This window comes from Streptopelia decaocto (assembly GCF_964273445.1).
Source record: "Streptopelia decaocto genome assembly, chromosome: 12".
Classification (NCBI taxonomy): Eukaryota; Metazoa; Chordata; class Aves; order Columbiformes; family Columbidae; genus Streptopelia; species Streptopelia decaocto.
In genome coordinates this window covers 11,846,518-11,870,072 of record NC_138667.1, presented here as the reverse complement: position 1 = coordinate 11,870,072, position 23,555 = coordinate 11,846,518, and the positions used below count along the sequence as shown (strand labels likewise).

Here is a 23,555-nt window from a genome sequence, read left to right as displayed (position 1 = left end):
GTCTTTAGCTACGGGCAGGAGCAAAGCTGTTGATGTAACCTAATTTAGAAATACTTTTTTGTTTGTTTGGAGTTGTGTGTGACAGACGGTACCAGGTCTGATGTGTTAACTCCCCAACTAACATCTCCCACTGTTCCTACGAGGGCTTCAGTTGCCTGCCAAAGAGATCTGGGGTGGGTAGGAAAACCTGGCCAGCTCCGGGGAATGATTTAATTTCCTCTTGCTAATCTGGTTAGGGGCTCTGAGACAAGGAGGATGAGGAAAGGCAGGAGCAGCTGGAACAGTTGTCCATAGAGGCAGCTTATCTGTCTGTTTCTGCTGACTATAGAGGGAGCCTAAAAACCTGGCTGTCTAACTCAGACACAGAATTTGTGGGCCTAAAAATAAAATAAAATAAAATGCAGCCAATACTCCTGTTCTCCCCACAGACCAGTTCCTCTGAGCCCTCCCATGTGTATGCATCAGAAAACAAGCTCTGTGTGTTAGCACTTTTTGCTACTGAAATCAAACCAGGTTCCTCCAGTCAAGCTGCAGAAGTGAAGAGCTCAAACCCACCCGTCATCTTCAGCCTTGCAGCCTCCTCCCCCGAGGTTGACAGCACAGGACTGCAGCTTCTTGATGGACACCGTGTAGAGCAAAGTAGGTCCAAAAGTAACTTAGCTTCTATGCCTCACTCAATACACTTTACATATTCCTTTTTCTAAGCCTTTCCTGCCCATTAACTAGGACATTTTACTCTTATAAGACCAGCTGGATCATGCGGCTAAATTTATGTCAGCTGTCCATCAGCATTCATTATCTTATTACCATACTTATATTATTGTTGCAGCTTAGCCTGGCATTTACTTTGTAATGAAAAGAACAATTCCACCAGACAACCCAAAGAAGTCTCATTTAACAAAATGAATTTTATTTTTCTTTTTTTCCCCACTAATACATGCTAGATTGCTGTAATTTCCTCTGGGTAATAGGCTTGCTTTGACTAAGCTTCTCAGGCCTATATTTCACTGCCTGCATTTTTGCAAAATTTAATAATAAACATTAAAAAAAAAAAAAAACAAAAACCTTAATCCAGTCAGTAGCATGTTCCCTTGTCATCTCTAGATGCTGAGAGAAGAGGCAGACTCTCACTAATCTGAAACAAATAACACCAAACACCATGCTGAGGAAAATCCTCTATACTTACACTAGCTTCCAAAATCATGGGCCATTCCTGAATTCGGATGCTGAGAATGTCTCCGTGCATTACGTAGCCAGTGAGGCACTGCTATGAACTGTAAACCTAATGTGGATTTAATATACAGCCATTTTGCAAACCATGAGTCTGTGAGATGGGCAGACAGAGGGGTTGGTCGCCATTCCACATTTTTCCAGAAAACACCCAGACTGCTCCCAGAGTAAGAGCAGGTCAGAGTTTATTATTCAGCATTTCTAAATCCAATCCCTTTCACTCCTCATTTCAGAAGATTTCATAACATACTACCATGGAAAAAATGCAGAAGATACTTCCCAGCAGTAAGACAGTAAGAAATAATTTAATATTATTTGGTATCAGTTGTAAATTGAGTTCATCACATAGCACTTAGGTGTAAGTTTTGCCCATAGTATTAGATTTGGGGAATGGCATATGGCACATCAAGTGATTAAGGCTCTAAACTGCACATTTAAGGTCTGCTCATAACAAAGTTCTTGAGAGTTTTGCAATTAATGGGAGAATTGGGTCTTTCATAATCTATTTAAGCAGAATATACCATGCACCACGCTAAACTCCACAGCAAACAAGCCGCCCAGGCGTGTGTGTCCCCTTGGAGCCCAGAAGCCCCGTGAGAGGCGAAGGGCGATGGGGCGCAGGCAGGAGGGCACCCGCATGCATGGCCAGACTGCATTGGGCAGCATGACCTCCCCAGTGCCCACCTTCTGCGGCCCCACTGCCCCCCAGCACCATCATTTGCTTCATACAAACAGCATTTCTCATTCTGGGTTTGTGTGCTTTTTAAAAATCTAGCGTGAGCGACTTCATCCCAGGAGCTCTGCTCTTGCACAGTCGTGTCCTGCTCTCTTTCTTTTCGGAGGCAGCTTATAAATTCCTGAAAATAAGGATTTTTAATGGGAGTGCTGATTCAGCTTGAACTTTGCTGTACCAGCACAGAGAGCATTGAAAGGATAAAATAAAAAGACTTTACAAACTCCAGCTCTGTGTTCCCAGTGATTTTCTCTAGGGAACAACCTGGCAAGTTATCTGACAATACCCATCCAGAGAAGCTTTCGGTTTGCCTGTGCACTGTGCATGCCAATGAGGTCTGGAATAAACAACCCATGCAGCAAAGTGGTGTATTATTTATGCATTGTCACATTCATCTATAGAGAAAATTGGTCCTAAATTAAAAAAGCAGGTATCAATATTGTCTATGTGCTGGCCCCTGGGGAGAAGCTTGAGGGAAGAAGGCAAAATTTCAGTAATAAAGGCTCTCTTCCTCCTATCGATGTAAACAAACAGCCTGTACCACTGGAGCAGCGTTTGTGTTAGCAAATACCCTGAGATGTTTCACAGAAATCAACCTGCAGAGTAAAATTGCCTAAGATAATAAAAATTCAGCAACTAGCCAGCTCAAGCCATGCCTTGCTGCGTGTTTGGGGTTGGAGGTGAAGGGTGAGGAGAGCAATGGGGCAACTCTTTTAATTTTTCAGAGCACAGCTCATGCAACCATATTCTCCGAGCCCTGAGTACCACACTGGTTACAGCTTGGTTCAATCAAATCCAAGGGCAGGAGAAATTGTAGGAGAGAAAGCAAGTGGAATTGGCTGCAAGCTGCAGGAATACGTGTTTAGAGAAAACTTCTGCAGCTGAGTGAACTGGGAGGGAACCACTTGTATGGAAAACAAATGACTTGGCAGGAAATTTTCCATCCTTCTCCTGTGGTTGCTTATTCCCATTGCAGCACAGCCAGGCCAGGGCATGGCAGTCTGGGATGACATGTCACCCCCGGCTCTGTCACCTTGAGGAGCATTGTGCCCTGCAGCGGCTGGGATATAGAGGACAGAACTACAGTTTCACTGTACAACCAAGCAGGGTAAAACCTTTCTTCACTGTAAGACCAGGCAGTGAGTAGAGCAAGGGGTTGTCTGGGATGATGGCAATTTGTGTGGCTATTCTGCACATTGGCCAGCAGGCCTAGTGAAAACAATAAAGGAGTCAGCTAGCCTTAATTTTAACATGCAGAAAAATCTAAGGTTTGCTCCAATTTTCACCTAAAGCTCCTGGCATTACAGCCACATACAGTCCTTACTCATGTCACCTCCTTTTCTGTCCCTTCCCCATTCTAAGCAGCCAGGTCCACAGACACGCTGGCTCCTGGGGTACAGGACTGGGCTCCGATCACTCAAACCCATGCTTGCTGATGCTCAGGGTGCCAGAAGGAGCCATGAAAATCCCGAGAGTCCATCCCTCAAGTCCAAACCCCCTTGAAATTCCACAGACCCTTTTAAACATTGGTCTTACCAGTAGTGAGGTCCATGAAACTTCCCGGGCAGGTGGTCTATACATGCAATAAAGCTCAGGTTAGGTATTCCCTGGGGTCTGGTGTAATGAAGCCTTGAGCAACTCTGTACAACTGGAAAGAGCTGGAAGAGAACAGGGAAGCATGAAAGAGACCAAGCTGAAGAGACCGCCTTCTCTGACCAAGAGCTGATGGTGCCTCTGGAGACCAGCTCAGGTGACTACTCCAGGTTTTCCTTCGTCATTCAACACATGCAACTCTGTAAACCTCAAATGGTTTCTGATCATGCACATCCTTATGAGGTTGTTGTTTATGACATGATGAAAGGCAAGGCTAGTGCTGTCTCCAGCAGTGTCAGAAACCCCATGAGGACTCATGTTCACCTGGACCCTCTTATTACCAAACCTGGTCAAAAAGCAGATATGTTGAGGTGGGGTGGGATGGAAGGTGTTGGGTTAAGAAGAAATGATCAAAAGGTTTCTTTTTCAAACCTCAAACTTGTTTTTTTATACCAATTATGAATGATAATTGAAGTTGGCTTTTGTTCTATTGATTGAAAAAGGGAATGATGGGTGAAACTCAGTGGAAAGGACGTGAGACTTTTACAGAGGTGCTCACATATGATTGATTCATATCACTGAGATTTAGAAGGCTAAAGAAAATCCATATAAAGGCTAGGGAGGGTTTTTCAGATCTCAGATGCTATCAAGGCCATAAATGCACTACTGCTTTTTGAACATTAAAAACCTACACATTGTTAGAAGCCTTTGGACTCCAGCATTTTTATCTGAACTACTCTTACTATAGATTTTAGACTTCCTCTCACAGTAATTGTTCCTCATTTCATCATCCTTTTCATTATAACTTAAGAAAAGCAAGAAGCAGGAGATTCAGAACTTACAGTGCTGCCGCTCACTTTAACATCTTCTGAGTATATTTATTTAGAAAGAAAGAAAGAGACTTTTGATAGTCAGGAAAACCTAGGAAACACAGTCCATGCAATTACATGGTCCTGGTCCTTAGGCCAGGTTGTGCCAAGGACTGAGCGGTTCCTAGCAGTCTATCAGCCATCAGACACAAATCCCAACCACATCCAGTTTTAAATTCAAATGTCCCACAGGCATACAAATTTACTTTTTCTTATGAGTGCCTTTCACTTTTGACCTAATATAGATATCAAGAAACTAGAGTTTTCTATGGGTTGTTGTTTCCCCAACACTCTGTTAGACCCTCGTACCCATGTACACCAGGAACTGGCCCAGCAGTTCTGCAGAACCCAGCAGAACTGCCCACACTGCAGCACTGCAACTGAGTGCAGACAAAAGCAGAAATAAACCCCTCACTGCCTGTGGATTTGCTATAGCAGGGCTGTGCAACAGCTGCTTTTTCTTTTTTGCAGCCTGTCAAATTTTAGGACCAATTTGATTTTCTATAAGTCTGCTGTTTGGCCAGTCTTCCTGCCCTTCCCCGTGCCCCCTGAAGGTATGTGCTAAAACCAGTCAACTTGGAGAGCAAAAAAGCAGAAGTATTCCAAATGCTTTTCTCTAAGATGCACAAACTAGTTACACAGTTCTTCAGCAGTTCAAAAGCTATTTGTACTTTAAATGCAGTAATGGCAGAACAGCAATGGCAGAACCTGTTGGCCACCAGGCAATACCACAGGCATTTGCTCGCTACTTTTGATCCTCTCCAAAACAGATCCCCTCAGATGATATCTAACTTTCCCACTGTTCGCTTTCTTTGAACTACGTCCCTCAACATCAATTAAAAAGTTCTGACAAATGAGTGTGATAAAGATCACTAGTCCAGCAAATGCCTAAGAGTATGTTGATTTCTTTAGTCTCTAATAATAAAATTAAAACCTAAGAGGGTTTCATTCTTTCCAGGAGATTCAGAGTATAATAGATACAAAGTGAATGATACTAAATTTAGGTGATTAGGAACCAAAAAGGGTTTTTTTTTTTGCTTACTGGCAACCACTGCAGTCTCAGTGGGAGAGATTTCCCAACCCCACAGCAATGCTGGAGCCTTTGTGGGGAACAGCCCCTTTGCAGGTGGACAGCACACATCCGAGAAGAAATCACAGCAATCTACAAAATCTTGCAGAGGCTCTGGGGAGGGGCAGCACCCACTCAGGTCCCGGGGGGCTGTACCTCTGTCCGTGTCCCCAGGACACCCACCAGCCTGCCCTGCCCTTGCAGCAGTTGTCAGCTTCCCCCAGCAGCTCAGGATCTTTCACTGCAATACTTATTTGCAGTGTCTACCAGCTCTGACTATTTAAAGCCATCAGAGATTTACATCAGGAGTCTTTAAATATAGAAGTAATTTTGTGTAAACTCTTGCCTTTATTGCAGCAAGAAGGGAGGGAAAAGCCTTTCTTTTTTTAGACTTGGCAGGAAACAAGCAGTTAAAGAAGTGAATACTATAAAATGAAAATCTTAAAGTGATTACAAATATGAAAGGAGTGAATACCAAATTGAAACAGCCATTTAATCAAGATAAAGTACAGAAATCCAGCAATTGGCCTCTTTCCATGATCCTGTAGAGCTGTGCAAAGGAGGAAGCTTACTGTAGCACTGCCAGGCTCAGTTGATCAGCTGCTGACTGTCACACCCCAAAGTCTTCCACCCCTCGTGGCTTTTCACATGCAGAATGCCTTCCTTTATGGATCACTCTTGATGTAAAGAGGCTTTAATTATTCAAGGACTGAAATAAAGATGAAAAAGTAATTGCATTTTAATTGCTCTAAGAATGGCAGGAAGCTGCACTGTGACTTAAATACTGAAAGGTGAAGATTAAGACTGTTAAAATGCCTTTCCTTCAAACACAGCTTCTTTGTATGTTGTGCCAGTCTTCCCTCACCCCATAAACAGTCACGCAAGTGTATGCCAGGTTTATTCCCAAGCTCCTGATATGGTTTGGTCTGTTAGACAGGGCCATCTACAAACTGGAGCTTTTTACCATAAGCAATTTTAAGGTTGAAGGATTTTATTATAATGTACCAATACCAGACTTCTCAGCTTGAGATATTTGCTTACCTCAAGCACCTATAGACTGGGCAATAATGGCCCTTTGGAGACAGGTGACAGCAGTGGGAGGGTGCAGCAATGATTTTATACGGTAGGGAAATTACATTGTTCAATGGGCAGCTCGCACTGCCTCACAGATCATACAACTCTGGTGGCCCTACCATGGAGAACCTTGAGTTGGTTTTCCTTGTTATGTGCAATTGGCATACAAAATCCCAAGGATTTTGGAATGGGGTGGGAGGGCATTAAAAGAGATTTGTCTTCTTCTCACTGTAACTTGTGTGTCCATTATGCTAAAGTATAGATGGGAACAAATCCCGTCAGCCAGCCGCAGCGGTGGGACGCAACCCGGCCAGGCAGCCTTTGGCAAAAAAAACTTCAAGACCTGACCTAGGCTGACATTAGCAGCACTTTGGAAATTAGTGTGAAAGTCACTGCTCGATATGCACGTATCAGCTCTGAACGTCTCAGTTGTCACAAAGACTTTCTTCCTTCTGCACAAGGGAGTTTTCTGCTTTTGTTGCCATCTCTGTCACAACAGGAGTTTTAATTCCTCACATGAGCTTCCCACTCCAAACCAGAGCGTTCTCTGCTGCACGCAGCTCCTCCTGTGACAACCCCACCCAGCAGCATCAAGTCAGACAGAATAAGCTCAGGAAAGGAAAATATGCGGGTGGAATATAGAGTGAGGCTATTGACTTGGCTTGCCAGACACGGGCTGCGGTTGATGCCACATGGGAGCTGAACAGTAATGAAAACCTTATACTTTAGCACCTTTTAAAATACATAGAGGGATGTCCAAACAATTACTTTCAGTGAATGATTTCAGGCAGTCATTAGCTTCATAAAGAGAGAATAACACACATAAATACACAGGCAAGTCTATTGTGAGCAGAAGAAAGCTATCAAAACAGTATTTAAGAAACGGTATAATGTATAGGGGGAAGCAGACTTCATTCTCTCCCCCTCTTCGTCTCCCTCTTGCTATTCCTCCTGTTTCTTTCAATGGTTATGATGCTCATATGAGTCTGAGTTCAGTACTGAATGAGGTTATGCAGCATTTTCATAAGCAGCCCAAAGAAAAGCCTTGAGAATATAAAGATGTTATTATTTGGGTAGTTTATTTTTGCTGAAGAATCATTAATCCAAGTTGCAAACTAGAATGAAACTAAAATTCCTCTATTTATTAACTAATTGCTCATTTAAATCAAAGTGAAAACAAGCCAGATATTGGCTATGCCTCAGCAGATTCCTGCTCTGTGTTAGACTGCTGCAGGTTGGACAGACCCAGTTCCCACCAGGAATGAGACAAGAAGGGAACTGTAAGTCACCATGTGGTCCCTCCAGGTGTCCAGGACACCCATGGCCTGGTGGTGCTGTTACTTGGAGAGGCTGAGCCAACCCCTCAGTGCAAAACTGCAATGTGAGGAACAGCACAATAGACTGCTCTGGGTGGAGATGAAGCTTATTGAGAAAAGATTTTGCTAAAAGTTAAAAGCAAGAGCAAAGTAAATATGACATTCTGCAGCCCTGTGTAATGGGAATACCACCATAGTTAAGGCTGAATTGCAATTTGCATTCAAAAGTAGGAAGAAATTACTCTAGTTCGCATTTCAATGAATGAAATTCATCTAATGAATTAGCATATGTTGCTGTGAGACAATTTCCAGTTTCAGAGGAATCCAAATTTTGTGCACAAGGCTTTAAAATTAAAATATTTCTGTTTTTCTTGCAAAAATACTCTCAAATAGTCCTTCCTTATAATGTTGCCTCTCTTCCCCACACGCCACTGGGGAGTCCTGCCCAGGGGAACCCCCACATTCCTGTTGCAGAATGGAAATTTTGTGCAGCCTCTTAACTTTTTTTTCCAAGCAGGGGAAAGACCAGTTAAGCCCTTTGTGGACACATCAACAGGAATGTGCAGTTGCCCTGGGGAAAAGGGCTGATGTGGGGCTGGGACAGAAGGAGAAAGGGCAGCAGCCATGCAGGGCAAGCTGAAGCCCACCCTGAGCACAGATGCCACCGTGCTTCTCCCACAATGCATACAGCAACCCGTAATTATATTTATCACTGACTCTGCCTCCAGACTCCTCAGTAAGGAGCCACTCAGCACAGACCCTTGGCAGCAAGGGATGCTGTGAGCTGCTCCACGCTGTGAGGACCCAGAGATGGTCCCTTCCCTGCTGCCCTGCTGCAGTTCATGCTCTGCTCCTTGCAGGATGATTTCAGGACACTTGGTGGGGTTTCAGTCTCACTGAGAATTAGACACATCAGACCTGAACATAGCACTCAAAGACCAGAAGGAAATATGGGAGATGGTGCCAATGGCCACATGTTCTTGAAATTCCAACCCATGCCTGTGCTCCTATGATGTCAAATTTAGCACCCACACAAGATATATCTCTGCCACAGATTTAAGGGTGCTTTGAGCACAGGAGAGATTTTCTCCCTCTTCATGCAGCTTAGACCCTACAGCTGGCCAGACCCTCTCTGCTGGACTGTGAGGATAAAGGTAAAACTCATTCACGAGCTGCAAGAGCCCCTAAAGTATTTTTTATAACACCTGTAAATGACAAATCACCTGTAGTCATTGCAACAGCTTCAGGGTCACCTCAGAAAATGGTGCTGGCATGATTCGGCATGGCTGCAAAACTGGACGTAGTCACACAATAAACAAGCTTTCTTACAAGGCACTCGTGCTTCCTGCTCCTTCTTCAAATACAAATAAAATAAATACCTTATTGTTACCATTAAAAATTCAGCACCTACATTGTTTAACACATCAAACCCATTATGAACAAAGTGCTAACATATTTTAAAGTAATGAACCAAGCATAGTATCTAACAGCAAGGCCACTGCGTTGTTCTTGGCAAGTGTGGTAGAAGGATGAAATTATATTTGTGACAAGAGACATCACTCGGTTTGAATATCAGCTCTATTAAACAGAAAATAGCAAATGCATCAGCTCTACGGCACCTCTAATAGCATGCTGAGGAAAGTATTTGGTAGGGTCAGTAGGTAAAAACTGAGCAGAATCATTCTCCTCACTGCTGCCTTCATAGGAAGCTGCAGAAGTAATATACATTTATGGGGAAATTTAACTGAGTCTATGGAGATTCATTCTGTGAGAATTTTCCTTTCTTCCACGGTAGTTGTTTGGGTTTTCTTTTCAGTTTCAGATTATGAAACTGATTATTCAGAGAGGGAAAATAGCATTGTACACACGCCACTGTGCAAACAGCAACTTTCGGAGGAGTAAAACATTATAATGAGAGAACATGGCAAGTTGATTTACAAGTGAGTAGAAAATGTGACAGCAAGAGAATAAAGACTCGTTCTCACGGGGTAGTGCCACCTGTAGCGCTGACGTGGGCTGGTTGTGCAGCCGCTGCAGAGCCCCGTGCTGTGCTCAACGCCTCGTGCGCAGCCTCTGCTGTTTGCAGAGGATGCAGTGGTCTGTGGCAGGTTAACCACAGCAGATGTGAAGTTAGCCTCAGTCTCCCCCTGGCTAAAGCCTCCTTGAGGGTATGCAAAGCCTACTCTGCTAAAGGATAGTTCAAAGGTCTGTACGTTACACCAATACTCTCTCAATCCAGTTCAACCATCTTAAGAGAAGTTTATTTCTCTTTCTAGAGGGGTCTTCACCTCATCAGGTTTCCAATTCTAAGGCAGAGACCCCACAAAACCCTGTTCCCATCTCAGCCTCTGCTCTACAGCTCACACACTGGCCTAAGGCCATATGAAAACCAGTCCACAGACAATTTGAGTACAGACACAGGGGAGAAGACCTTTACAGCAAGCATCGCCAAACTGTCAGTGGCCTCATTAAGCAGAGGGCACCTCGGTCCCCAGACATACAGGGACAGCACGTGGGTCATTAACAAACCTGGGGCTGCCTGGGACACAGCACAGGCAGCTGCAGGACTTACGGCAGGATGAGCCTTGCTGCCCTGCCAAAAGAAGAGACAGAGAGCAGGGAGGTTAATTAGTTCACACTTTTAATTAATTTGCCATTCCTAATAGATTCTACAGATATAGTCCTGCTTATCCGACAGGGTATATTACTTGTCAAATGGGCAGCATATGCTTTCGCAAACAGCCATGCCCACACATGCACAGAGTTCCTGTGAGCCTAGTGTGACCAGGAGAAGGTATTTTGGTCTTCAAGACTCATCCTCTCCTTTTCAGACTGACTGTTAATCTGGTCTCATGAGACTGACCATTAATCCAGTCTCAGACAGGCTCCTCTGCACTGAACCACACTCTGTGTGTGTGGTTCTTTGCCTTTGTGCGCATACTGCTGGGGTTTCTTGTTGTTGCTGGAAACAGTCATGTTTGAGTCTGCCACATTTTCTTCCTTTCTGCTCCATCTTAGGCAATGGAGAGAAGGAGTTGATCACCGCCTGCAGTGAGACCTGACCTCGGGCAGAGCTGTTTGGGGGGACAGGAGCCCGGGTCCCCCCAGCATCGGGCTGCCAACATCAGTGCTGCCCCTGACATGGCCAGACCGCAACTCCACTGCTTCTGCCCTGATTGCCATCCTCCCAAAGCACAGGCACGCACTTAGCTCAAAGCATGAGAGGCATCTCACTGAACATAAAGAGATGCACGTGAATTTGAAATTAATCCCTTGGACGGATGTCTGTAGGAGCAGGCTTCTGCTCCACAGTCAGCACAGCCCGAGGACACAGGCTCTCATACCCCTTAAGCTGTCACACCCCTCATCAGAGTTGTATCACAAAAAAGCAGAGGTTAGCCCCAGAAATTAGTAGCTCAACACACTGAAATGTCTGCCATGCTTCCCAGTGGCTGAGGGATTGTGTTTTCTTACAGGCAAGCTAGTGGTGCCCTGGATCTGTATTTTAGCACTAGTCAGCTGCCCCCCTCCACAACACTGAGAGAGGTTAGAAATCCGGTGTCAAGCAAATAATAGTATTTCTATTTCTTGCTGCATGAGAGGAAAGGGGAAAGAAAGAGGTGAGAGAATCAGACCTGAATGTTTTGAACAATAATTAATAGCAAATCCGGGTGGCACACAGAGAGCGCCCTATGGCATCCATGCAGAGGAGCTTGTTTGAGCCAGAAAGCTGCCCTCTGAGACTGTAGAATTGGCTGGGAATATTGATGCGATCAACAATTATTTGATTTGGAAATCAATGCAAAGGAGATTGTTTGCTTGCTTTGTCCAATTTAGTCCATGAAATACTGGCTTCAATACAAGGAGGAATTCAGCAGAAGCAGGAAGGGGATTTTGAGGAGGGGTGGAGTCGGGTGTGTTTGTTACTTTATCAGACATCCGTCTGGATGCTAGCTGGTGAAAACTTCAGCATTCAATCAAATGTTTTATGTGTGTCTATAATAATCCAAACAAAGGACCAGCTGACAGCTCATGATCATTTAAAGATAGAGCGATTTCTATTTAGCAGTCTTGTGACTGCATTTTCTGTATCTACGTGCAAGGCTTCCTAATCGTTATGTGGGTTTTGTTGCAGCTTGGCTGTAAATGAAACACTATGAATTTACAGGAAACCCAACACAAACACTAAGTCTTTAAGAGGAATATTAGTAAACTGTTCTCCTGGGTCACAAAGCAAAGAGACTACATATGCACAGCTATTAAAGGTTGCCAGGTCTAAGTTGTTGAGCTTGTATTCTAATGCTAGCAGTAGTGATAATTCTTCACAAATAATTTGTATTAGAAAGAAGAGAAGCATTCTTTAAACTTCGGTCACATTAAATTGCATATTCTGCTTTAGATCCAGGGAGATGCTTCTGCCAATAACTCTTGAGAGCACTGCAAGAATCCCTGGGTGAAAATTTTGTGGTGTGGGCTGGGAAGCAAACTAGTAGGTATGTGATAAATGTGCTCTCCTAACATTAATATGCGTTTTGAAATATATGAAAAGCTCTGTGATGAAATCCCAGACCCCATCTGAGGGTCTCATTCTGCCTCATGAATTTTGCTGAGAAGCCAATTTCTCCACAGAAACCACTATAAAACCACTATAAAAAATCAGCACAAGGAAAAGCAGTAAATGACACAGCAGAGCTGAAAGCTTGTCATCTTAGTATAGCCCTTGGGAAATTTATCCTCCTTCAAATCGGCGGCTTTGTCAGTTATGATGTAATTATTTCATCACTCACTGTGGGAAATCGAGGTTTTGTCATCCCCCCCCTCGCCATCCAACAAGTTACTCAGATTCCCATGAAATGCTTGATCTCTCCACATGGTTACTTTGGAGCTGCAAGGCTCCCCCTGGTTTGAATCAACACTCGGTCAATGATGAGCAAGGAAAGCTGATGAGCTAGAGCAGTGAGACAGCCCTGTCTCGGCAGCGGTGGGCAGGGGGCTGCAGGCCATGGCTGTGCCAGGCAGCTCTGCCTACAAATTGAGTCACAGATATCTTAGATACCCTCTGCTGAGACTGCTCACAGACATCCTTGGTTGGACCTTAGCCCCTTGCCATCCTTAGGAGCAGATTCTCCATAGTCGGTTCTCCTTAAAGACTAAAACTTCAACCTCCTCAGAAAGTCCTCACCTTTCTGATACAGTCCTTGACCTGTGAGGAACAAAGTACCTCCCTTGACACAGGAAATCGCGTCTACAAGGTTACCACCACAATTCCAGCATGTCTGTGTAGGCCTGGACTTCTTTGATGGAAGGATCCCACCAGCTGAAGATACCTCAGTGCCTTTTAGCAGTGGGGCTGCTGCAGTTCTGCTTTCTGTGCCAGGACATGTTTCCCCTTCAAACGTCTCAGGGAAATCGAAATAACTACTGACCGGAGGAGGTGCCAAAATATCAGCTTATAGAAGATGCTCTGCTGCTTCGAACAGATTAACACATTTTACACACAAAAGCACTGAATGGAAACATTGAGTTACCCTATATATGGACATTGGGCAATACCAACGTAATCCAAAGAAAAGTAGAACAATCTGGCAATGGAAAATGCCATCGGCAGTGAGGCTGAGCCAAGTGCACCACTTAGCAAGTCAAAAGGATTACAGCAGTTTGGTCTGTGATCACCTTAGACCTTAGAGGTTTTTCACTAACCTTTTTTCTACAACTAAATTCTTCACACAGCAGATAATTTGAGTAGTGATTCAATTCACTGCAGTCTCCTCCATGAGTCATTACTGAAGCAACTCTTAAAAAAAAGGTTAAGCATTTTAAACAAATAGCTCTGTCTTTTGAGATGGGATGCAAACCCCAGCTGGTCACAACTAGATATTCAGACAAAAGGGACTTCGATTCTCACAGGTGAGATCCATCTGCATCCACTGATGTATTTTTATTTTAGCAATTCAAAACTATCCTTCAGCCTCTTTCTACAGCTATTCAGTGAGGCTTTTTATCTCTCTGTTGTATATTTGTAATATGTATTCACATTAAAAAGACCTAGACAATTTGGACAGTGGCCACAGCTCTTCAGATCCAAAATAATACCCCTACCATTAAAATTATTAACTAATCGGAGCAGCTCTGCTGTACTGGCAGCAGAGAAGACTATTCCGTCTCCTGTGAGTGGATAAGGAACATTTTTTGTGCTGCTGTGCATTGTGGAAAGGCGGCTTTACCCACGGGAGGGCAGTGCCGGGTGAATTGTTTCTATTTCTGTAATATGCTCTCCTAGCAAAGCACCTGAAGAGCTGCTTCTTTCTCTTTTATTTCATCAGTGTGGATGGAGAGTGGCAGATGCACAGTAGCAGCCCTCACAGCACTCCATACCTCCAGGGTGACAGGTCACAGCCTCTGTGTCCAGTCTGAGCCAGCTGAAAGCTTCCTTCTGCTGCAACACTGCCCCAGAGATCTGCATCCGTAAGGATGGGGCTGGGTTCAGACTGCAGCCCTGGAGGCAACCGGCTCTGCAGCTCAGTGCTAAGCTCAACAGCTATCTAGGCTTCTACCTGGGCACAGTTGTACTTAATTCCAACACCATTCAAAACTAATACCACCATTGCCTGTAATGCAATAGCTGAGCCACATTCAAACTTTGCATGTGTGTGAGATAAACACTACAGAGGCTCTCGGCTTACCTATTAAGGTGTTTGCCCTGTTGTTCTTACCGACATCAACACTGATGACAGAAAGCAAGCAATGCATTTTAATAAATCTGGAGAGATGTGTTTGGCTTCCCAAGTAGTTCTGCAGTCTTGTTTGTGGTGGGAGCTACATGCTGCTGCAAACCAGGCATCTTTGGCGAAGGAGGAAGGAGATGAAGCAAATGTTTCTGAGATTCAGATGAGCAATCTTCTGTGCAAACAGACAATCCCTGAAGCAAAGGCAATTGCAGAGATATGTTGATTAAACAAGCCAGGGATCACTGGATTTCTCCTGCAGAGGCCAGGAAAGGAATGAGACCAATTCCCAGTGCCAGTCAGTGTAAGTAATGGGTTTGGGAGCATCCCCATACTGACTTCACCCCTTGTTCCAATACCACCTATAAAATCTTTGATAAAACTAATATTTTGAGAAGAAGCACCTTCTCTTTCACAATTTCTATCAAGTCAACTGGCAAAGGTTTATTCTCTGATTTTCCCTGCTAAAAATGCTCAACAGACACTTGTTTCATTATATAACCCCATTCCAGTTTGCACCCTTTTCCCTTCTCTTGCCTTCCCCAGGGGCGCATTACCACAGATCCCCATCCAGACTGCGCAGGGTTCGCTGCGGGGCCCCGCTTCGCTGTGCGACTCTTTGCACGCTCTTTGCTGTTACATTTCTGCCCTCTAATGGGTAAAACGAGCTTCGCAATTTCTCTTGCTATTCTGAGGAAGAGGAAAAGCCCAAAAATATTAAATGTGTTTAAATGCGTTAATTCTCCCCCGTCTCTGCCCCGCTCCCACCCGCACAGGCAAGGGCCAGCCCTCCTGGAAGGCTCCAGCTGGCAGGAGCCAGAGCTGCCAAGGCTCCTATAAATATTTGTTCTGCTCAAATAAATATACACGTTTTCAGTTTCTCAGCCAATTTGGAGGAGTTCACATTAGAGAACTAGGCTTTATCACAAGATTTCTTGGACCTCAGAACAAGATGGTTTTATTTAACCAGAACTTCAGAGCACTTTTTTTTTTCCCCTGTGAATGCAAGCTGCAAGACAGAAATCCCTGAAGGAAAGTAAAATGAAACAGTAGAAATATAAGGCCAGAGCTTGCTGTGTGTCTAGCCAGGATGGAATAATTAAACTTTAAATGCTAACTAAGACAACTATAGAGACAAATTTCAAAGTTACCAACCCCCTAGATTTCACTGGAGAGCTCCTGTGAAATGATGGAGCATAAGTCCTAAAACTCTGTCAAATAAGATAAGAATTAGATATGGTGGAAGCATCACATTACATCTGAAACAAGGAAGTCAGATGGATGAAAGGTGGATTTTTAAAGGCTCCTGTAAATATTTGTACATTAGTTTCAGTCTGAGTAGCCTGCAGGAGCAGGTCAGAGCAATGCAGGCAGCTGTGAGCGGCTCCAGCAGCAGCACAGCATGGTGAGGAATGAGGCGGTGCAGTGATTCAGTGGATCCTTCAAACAGCTTTTGAAAACAGCTTTCACAAGTTGTAGCTCATGTTTTCACTTGGTTAATTCCTTCCAGTTGTGAGCTGTTGTTAGAATTTCTTTCTGTGTTTTGAATAGTGGGGGGAAAAGCCACATCATTTTTTTCAATGGGAAACTACAGAATAGAACAAATATTGTTGGTTCCTTTCCAAATTGCATTTTTCATTCCATTATAGCTTTGCAGCTAAAAGCACTGAATTGCTGAAAAGAGTTAGATCTGTCTACATCTTTTCATCATAAAGACTGAGAAAATCCCCATTAAAATGAAATCTGAGCAAGGCTGGATAGCCGGCTGCAAGTTAACTTACAAAGGGCACAGGACCTACTGAAGCAAAATATCCCAACATCATTCCCTGTCTTTGGCCTTCTTATTGTGTTCACTTTTGCCAGCTGCTGAAAGCAACCAATTTGACTTTAAAACCAACAAACCAGAAAAACAAAACAAGGTATGCTATAGCTTCTGACATAGCTTCTTGACTGCCTCTATGCAAACTGAAGGTAATGTTTTTTCTTTTGTCAGAAAGATTTGGCTCACGGTACAACTGCTTCAGTGCAATGTCCCGAACTAGATGGTGTTAATGCTATTTTAATCCACAGTTTGGCATTGCTTCTGCTGTATCCTCAGCATACGGATGGCAATGCATGAGGCCCTGTGTGTCTGCATACTGCATCTTGTGCTTCCCAAAAAAGGCAGAAGAGCCTTAATCCTCAGGGCTGACCAAGTTATTCCCTGCGTAAGGTCCCATGGAAGAGAGGACAGACGTGACTGGATCATGTTCTCTGCAGCCCTGTGCCCCAGCCTCTTTCATGTTGCACTGGTTTACAGAGGATCTCACTGGTACTCAGCGAAGGACAGGCAGCTCTGCTCACTCCTGTGCCTGCACCTCTGCGCCAAAGTACACAGGGCTGTGCAAACCCTTTGATATGAGGTTGTATTGTGACAGGGAAATTTTACAACGCAAAACTGCTAAAGCCTAGATCTAGCCCTAAACCTAAGCCTTGCATCTCCCTGGTACGTATTAATGCCTCTCAGCACATTGCATGATCTACACTAGAGGATTTCTAAAGATCCCACCCAGCCGAATTTTCTTTGATCCTTCTGATTTCTTATTGAACCAGAAACTTCCGATTCCAATACAGATGTAATTCCAGCCCCTTTGGCAGTGTTTCCAATCTCCATTACAGATTCACCACTCCGAATAAAATGTAGTTGGTTTAGCACAGTCAGTGGACTGCAAAGTTTCATCATTTAATTCAATCTCTTTTGCAGTAGTGCAATTCCCCTTCTAGAGCCCTGCCTATCAAATAGGTGTATATTCTTCTGTGTCCTGGGCCTGTCTTGTCTGATCACACTAATAGACATGGCACACGGATGATGTCCATTGTGCTGAGAAGAAGGTGGAGACAAAGTCAGTCATCTGCAGTGCAGAATGGGAGGGCCAGAGGGTCCTCAATGTTTCATATCCCTCTCATATTTTCTCTTAGATGTATTGTGAGGAATGTGATCAATTTATTTTTTTTCTACATATTAGAATAAAGAAATACAAAAATCCTCTTTGCATACACTGATAACACCTCATCAGCTGGCTCATTATAACCTCTTGTGAGGCATTTCCAAAAAAGAACATTTTGCTGTGTGGGTCAGGAATAATTCTGTTGGTAGGGATAAAAGGTGCCAATACTCTGTTACAACAACTTGTGCTGAGGAATGTGCCTGTTCACATCTCAGGCATGTTCCAGTGCAAACCAGTAGCTTCAAACCTGCCCAAGCAAACAAAAAAACCAAGATCGATGGGGCAGTCACACAGCTGCAGCATCTGGAGGCCAAAACCCTGTCACTAGGAGCAAACTTCCCCACCACAGCACTGGGAGCTTCCTCACAAAAAGCCCTTGCTGTTTCAGCTGTAATTACATAAATCCCTTCGATGCATTTGTGTCAAAACCATTGATTAAGGAACAGCATTAATTAGACTTAATCCACACTTCGGAGGCACCAGAACATATCATCACAGCTTGAGGGGGTTTAGGGCAGCAGAGCGTAGGTCTCAGCAAGGCTTCCTTAATTTTATCCTCATGATTTTGAAGGTGTGAATACCCAGAGAAAGAGGGAGGAAAATAAAATAAAAAGAGCAGCTTTGTAAATTTAACCCTTCTGAGGTGCAGCTAGCACGCTGTGTTGTCTGTGAGGTCAAAACCTACTGTGGCTGTACCTAGATAAACTGTGTGCACCATGAAAGATTCTGCCCTCGGAAAGAAACACGGAAATATCATTGAGGCACTAAATAACACAACTGCAAGCACATTTATTTGCTTGTCTTGGAGCAGACAGACACCTGGCAACTGTGTGGGCAAGGGGCTAAATAAATCACCCTGGCAATGCTCCAGCCCCACCAGCCTGGTCCCAACACAACTGGTCGCCCTGTCGCTCTACCATGGCGCTACAAAACCAGTCGTCTGCTAGAGAGAGCAGGAGGCCAGGCACAGGCAGCAGGAGCAGCTATTTGGAAAGTGCTCCGGGTCTCAGGCTTTCAAGAGTTAAAGCAAACAGAGGAATCTTAAATAAAACAGCACACACACACCAAATTTAAAAAACAACAAAAAACTACACACACCCCACACCTAAGCAGCAGCACTTAAAACAAAAATGCAGTTCCAAAATTACTGAGATTTTGATAACTACCCTTTAAAAATGGAATATTTTCTCATTTTAAAATGTACAAAGGCTAAAATCTTCATAAATAACCTATTAAGAAACTTCTGCTGCTGTTTTAGAGTTTCAATTGAAATACAGTGCATGAAGGTTGCCATAGCTACAAGCAAATTTTTAAATAACTGTTTTTCATCAGAGCAGCTGCAGTATCACGCAGAAACGAGGGTGAAGTGGGGAAGCTGGAAGGAGTCCGACCAACTTCAAGCTCCTAATCAACTGACTCCGAGATTTTCACAAACACAGCATATAAACTTTCAATACGCTTTCTGCTTTTTGAAGAAAATATTGCTCTTCATTTATTTGGCAGCACCCCAGCAAATGCTGCCAGCGCTGTGTGAGATCTCAGTACTTGGGCAGCGATGCAGGAAGGCTTGTGCTGCTCTGCCATCGCCCGCACAGCAGCGGAGGTTGCAGGCAAGCAACAGATATTGATCCATACAGACGAATCTTCTGGGCAACGTATTTTTATTTCAAATCTGATTTTAAAATTTCCTTCACATCTTGAAATGATACAGCTTCCTTCCCCCGTGGCTGTGTTTATTTGTTCCAAAATCAATAGTTTTTTTGAGAGGTGGTAGACAAAAAAATTTTTGCAGGGCAAAAGAGAAAGGAAAAAAAAGTGAAGGAAAGTCAGGGAAAACCTTATAAAAAATAGAAAATGAAAGTAAAAAAACCCTTATTCCACGTATTCAAGGAAGCATTCAAGGACAGGTTGGATCAGACTTTGAGCAACCTGGTCTAGTGGAAGTTCTCTGCCCACAGCAGGGGGGTCGGAACTAGCTGATCTTCAGGGTCTCTTCCAACCCAACCCAAACCGTTCTATGATTCCATGATACATAAGAGCTGAGGCAATGTAAGTCCTATCTTTAACACAGAAAAAAACAGTGGGAGTTCCCTTATTTTAGATACTTAATGGAGACAGAAACATCTCAGTGCCTCAGTGAGAGAATGGCACAGCCTGCTTCAGCAATGAATGGTCAGAAAATGGGAAATAAGGATGACTACCAGAAAGACAACCTAGCAAATATCTTTCAAAATAACTAAGGTAAATTTTAAATGTCTCTTTCCTAGTACAAAAATTGGCTGGTACAGCAGCATGAGGGAGCGATGCCAGTGAACAGAGTGTATGTATCTTGTCAAAGGGACAGACCTTCCAGGATATCTTTAGGTATTAACCTTTCTGATGTATAGCTTTTTTAAAGGAAAGAAACAGAAGATTAAAAAAAGCACAACCTGCTGTATGGTTTGGCTGCCAGAAAAACAGATTGTGAGTCACTGAAAACTAGTGACCTTAGTCAGCATATTGTGACTCCACAGCTTTTAAGCCCTGCTGTTTCTTTTCCAAGGCAGATGAGAAGCTTGTCCAAGCGGTAGTTTCCATATATACACATGCACACTCATGCTCACATTAAAGTGCTATTTCTCTCAGCGGTGCAGACATCAGGATTACTGAACCTGACATAAACTCATCATTTTCCTGGAAGCAAAAAGGGATACTAGCCAAAAAGATGAGGCATAGTTGGCAATAGCTGTCTTGTCTTGGGGTACCAAAGGGCAGCACGCATAGAGCCGGCTCTGCAGGAGTGTGCAATGCGCAGCCACTCGTTTGAAAAGGCCTAAGAACATTTGCTGAGAATAAATGTCTGTCTGCAGTTTGCACTACCACCTCATTGGCATTCACTGGACAAGGCACACATAGTATAAAGAAATGCAGGGGCTTAAGGAGAAGATGATGGGTGGGAAGCAGCAAAAGGGAGCAGTGCTTCATGCCACAGGGCACCTTCCTCAGCTTACCTGCAATGCAAAACATCAGACACCTGCAGACCTGGTGCTGTGGCAGCTCCTCTCTCTCTGCCTCTGTCCACTCCACTCTCTGCATTGCTTTGCCATTTATTTCCATTGTGTTTCTGAAGTAGAGCACAAGCCCCTCCAGCACTCATGAGGTTTGGTTTTTTTCACCAGATTCAAACACTACCCTGAAGCAGGGAGCAAAAAGTCCTGGGGGATTAGCTAAAAAAAAATAAAAAAATCCCAGAATATACAGGGGAGAAAAGCCAAAAAAAAAACCCAGAAGAGAGATGCTCAAGAGAGGCATAAAGGAGCAAGAAGTGGGGACAAAATGTCAGCAAAGGGAGGGGGAGGCAGCAGAGCGCACAAACAGTGGCAGTGGGTGACACTGGGGCACATTCACATCAGAAGATGAAGGGTGTAGGTGTTTGTCCTCATTTGTTTGTTGTGAATAGTAAGCAGAAAGCCACAAGTGAAGAGCAACAAGCATGCAACAGAATTCAGGGCTGCTTCTCCATTTTAAGTGTTTTGACTCTCAGTTTATTCATCTGCAAAATGAAGGTAGCCCTGCAGCTCTGCCAGACCTGTGCCACGGGAACTCAGCCCATTGGTTTATTCAGAACAAGATAAACAGTAAGTCCTGTGAATAAGCACCAGAAGGTGGCACAGATCACCTTGAAAAACATATAGAGAGGGTATATCTTTTTAGCATATGCTTTATTTGCCCCAAAATTGAGTTTCAAATCTACAGCAGCACTAACAAATATAGCCAAATTCACTGGAACGATTCTGCCAAGAGGAAAAAATGAAAAATCAGAATTTCACTCTGAAATGAAATATTTAGAGGATCAGATTAAAGGGTTCAGTTTTGTAAGTCAGGGAACAAGAGATGAGAAAATCCTTCAGAAGAGACACAGCTATCGGAGTTGTGTGCTTTCACTCTGGTGCTTGTGCACAAAGCTGGTTAACTCAGCAAGGACTTGTATCAGTCGATACACCTAACGGGCTGTACGTCTGACAGAGTGTTGGGAAATGAGTCACCGAGTCGCTTTACCTTCGGCAGTGTGAGACTGCATTACCCGGTGTGCTGAGAGGCACATATCCCCGTGCAGGCTGGCTGGGCTGAGAGCTGCGCGGGGGCAGCCTGAGCACTGCCTTGGTTACACAGAAGCAAAATACACGTGTATACTGCAGGGCAGCAGCATCAGGCAGAAAGAAGGTACATTGGTTTGAAACCGCATGCTAAAAATACATCCTATTCAGCCGGAAAGACACAGCACTATCAGTAGGACAGTCTGGGACTTGAAAACTTATCTGGCTTAAAGATCCCAAGAATATCCAAAACGAAGATGCCTTGTCACCCCGGGCAAGCAAGGTTCGAAAGTGACTGTGCAGCCTGTAGCAGAGAAAGAGCACTCTGAGTGGTCGGTCACTGCGGGGCTGAGAGGCAGGCCCGCTTCTGCTTTCAAAATAGCTCTGTGCTTAATCGTTTTAATCTGCTCTCTCTCACCCAGCAGCAATTGTAGAGCACAGAAAGCACCTAGGCAGTTTTGAGAGAAAAAAGGCTTGAGAATAACGAGTTCTGGGAACAGCTCTTTCCTTCACCTTTTTTCACATGAACAGCTATGACCAGAATATATACTTGCTCAAGGCACAAGTACCAACTGCTTTTTCATTACACATGAGCTGTGTGACTGTTTTCCCACATGCAAGCTCGACATTCATGGAGATCTGGAGCTCAAGAGCTCGGCAGAAGTTTCATGACTTCCACCTAGACACTGGCAGCCCACGGTACTTGGGGAGGTTCAGGGTCATGCAGATGTAGCCACCAACTATTTGGCAGTATGTCCCATTTGCAGTTCACCAAAGGTGTGGTAAGCTGGTGTACGAATGTGTAGGGAGTGAGGAACCTGGGGGTACACATGCACAGCTCTATCCCACCACGGGAACCCCCCCCAGCTCTCCTGCGATTGCAGGCATGAGCCATTATTAGAATAGCCCTGTTATCTGTCCTCTCACACGATGATGACTTGTTAACACTTCCATGTTTTACCTACTTAAGTTTAATTTGCGATAACATCAATAGTGCTATTATTATTTAATGACTTACCGTAGACTTCTGAGAAAAAAAGCATTACTTACGCTGCATTTTGAGAACTGCCCTTAAAGTGATGGGACTGCAAAGACTCCTGTACCAAAGACCATCTTGATTTCATCCGTGGTCTCGTGTGGTTACCCCTGTACACACATCATCTTCTCTGCCACATCACTACCTGGAGGCTGGGCTTCATAGTGAAGGGAGTGGGTTGAGTTCTGCACCTTCAGCCATCTAACATCCACTGTGCTGTCTGCATCAAACATCCTGTAAAACTGTTCCCTCACCCTCTCTTCTTTTGCAGATTTTGCTAACTCTGACCTGAAATTTCATTTCCTCTTTCTGGCAGGGATGATAGAGGAAATGAAAAAAATTAAACTTCAATATCTTCCTTTGCTTTGTGCATTTCTCACTCTTGGATATTCCTGCAGCAGGAGCCGGTGGAACTGGTGAGCTCTTCCAAGAACTATAATCTCTAGACTGATGAGCTTGATACATTTCAGACAACCACAAAGAAACTCTTCAACCCCTAGCATAATTTATATTAAAAGCACATCAATATGAAGGTACATCTGTATCCACAGGCAACAGTGATTATATCTGATTATTTTTAGTGTAAATACATTTTCAGAATAAAAGGCACATGACAGTTTTAAGCTACTTAGCTGAACACGCTGCTCCTGCACCTGTGGGATTTTAATATTTCTGTGTTTTTAAGTGCATTGCACCATGGGGATAAGATCAGTGCATGATCCACTTTACTGATTTGGAAAAATGTAATTTAGGAAGGTATTATCATTGCAGGAAAGAGGTGGAAAGCTCATTGGTAATTATAACTCTTCCTAAAGACCACAAATATTATTTTCCTGATGCCTGCATG

At 43.9% G+C, this 23,555-nt stretch overlaps 1 long non-coding RNA gene across 1 annotated transcript; it reads right to left on the bottom strand.

Moving 5' to 3' along the window:
- Positions 1 to 888: 888 nt before the first annotated feature.
- LOC309445010 lies at positions 889 to 23,555 on the bottom strand. The gene is made up of 3 exons (XR_014185203.1): positions 22,723 to 23,555; positions 3,500 to 3,621; positions 889 to 2,087 (listed from the first exon to the last, which is right to left on the bottom strand). It is a non-coding gene; the product is annotated as an uncharacterized lncRNA (long non-coding RNA).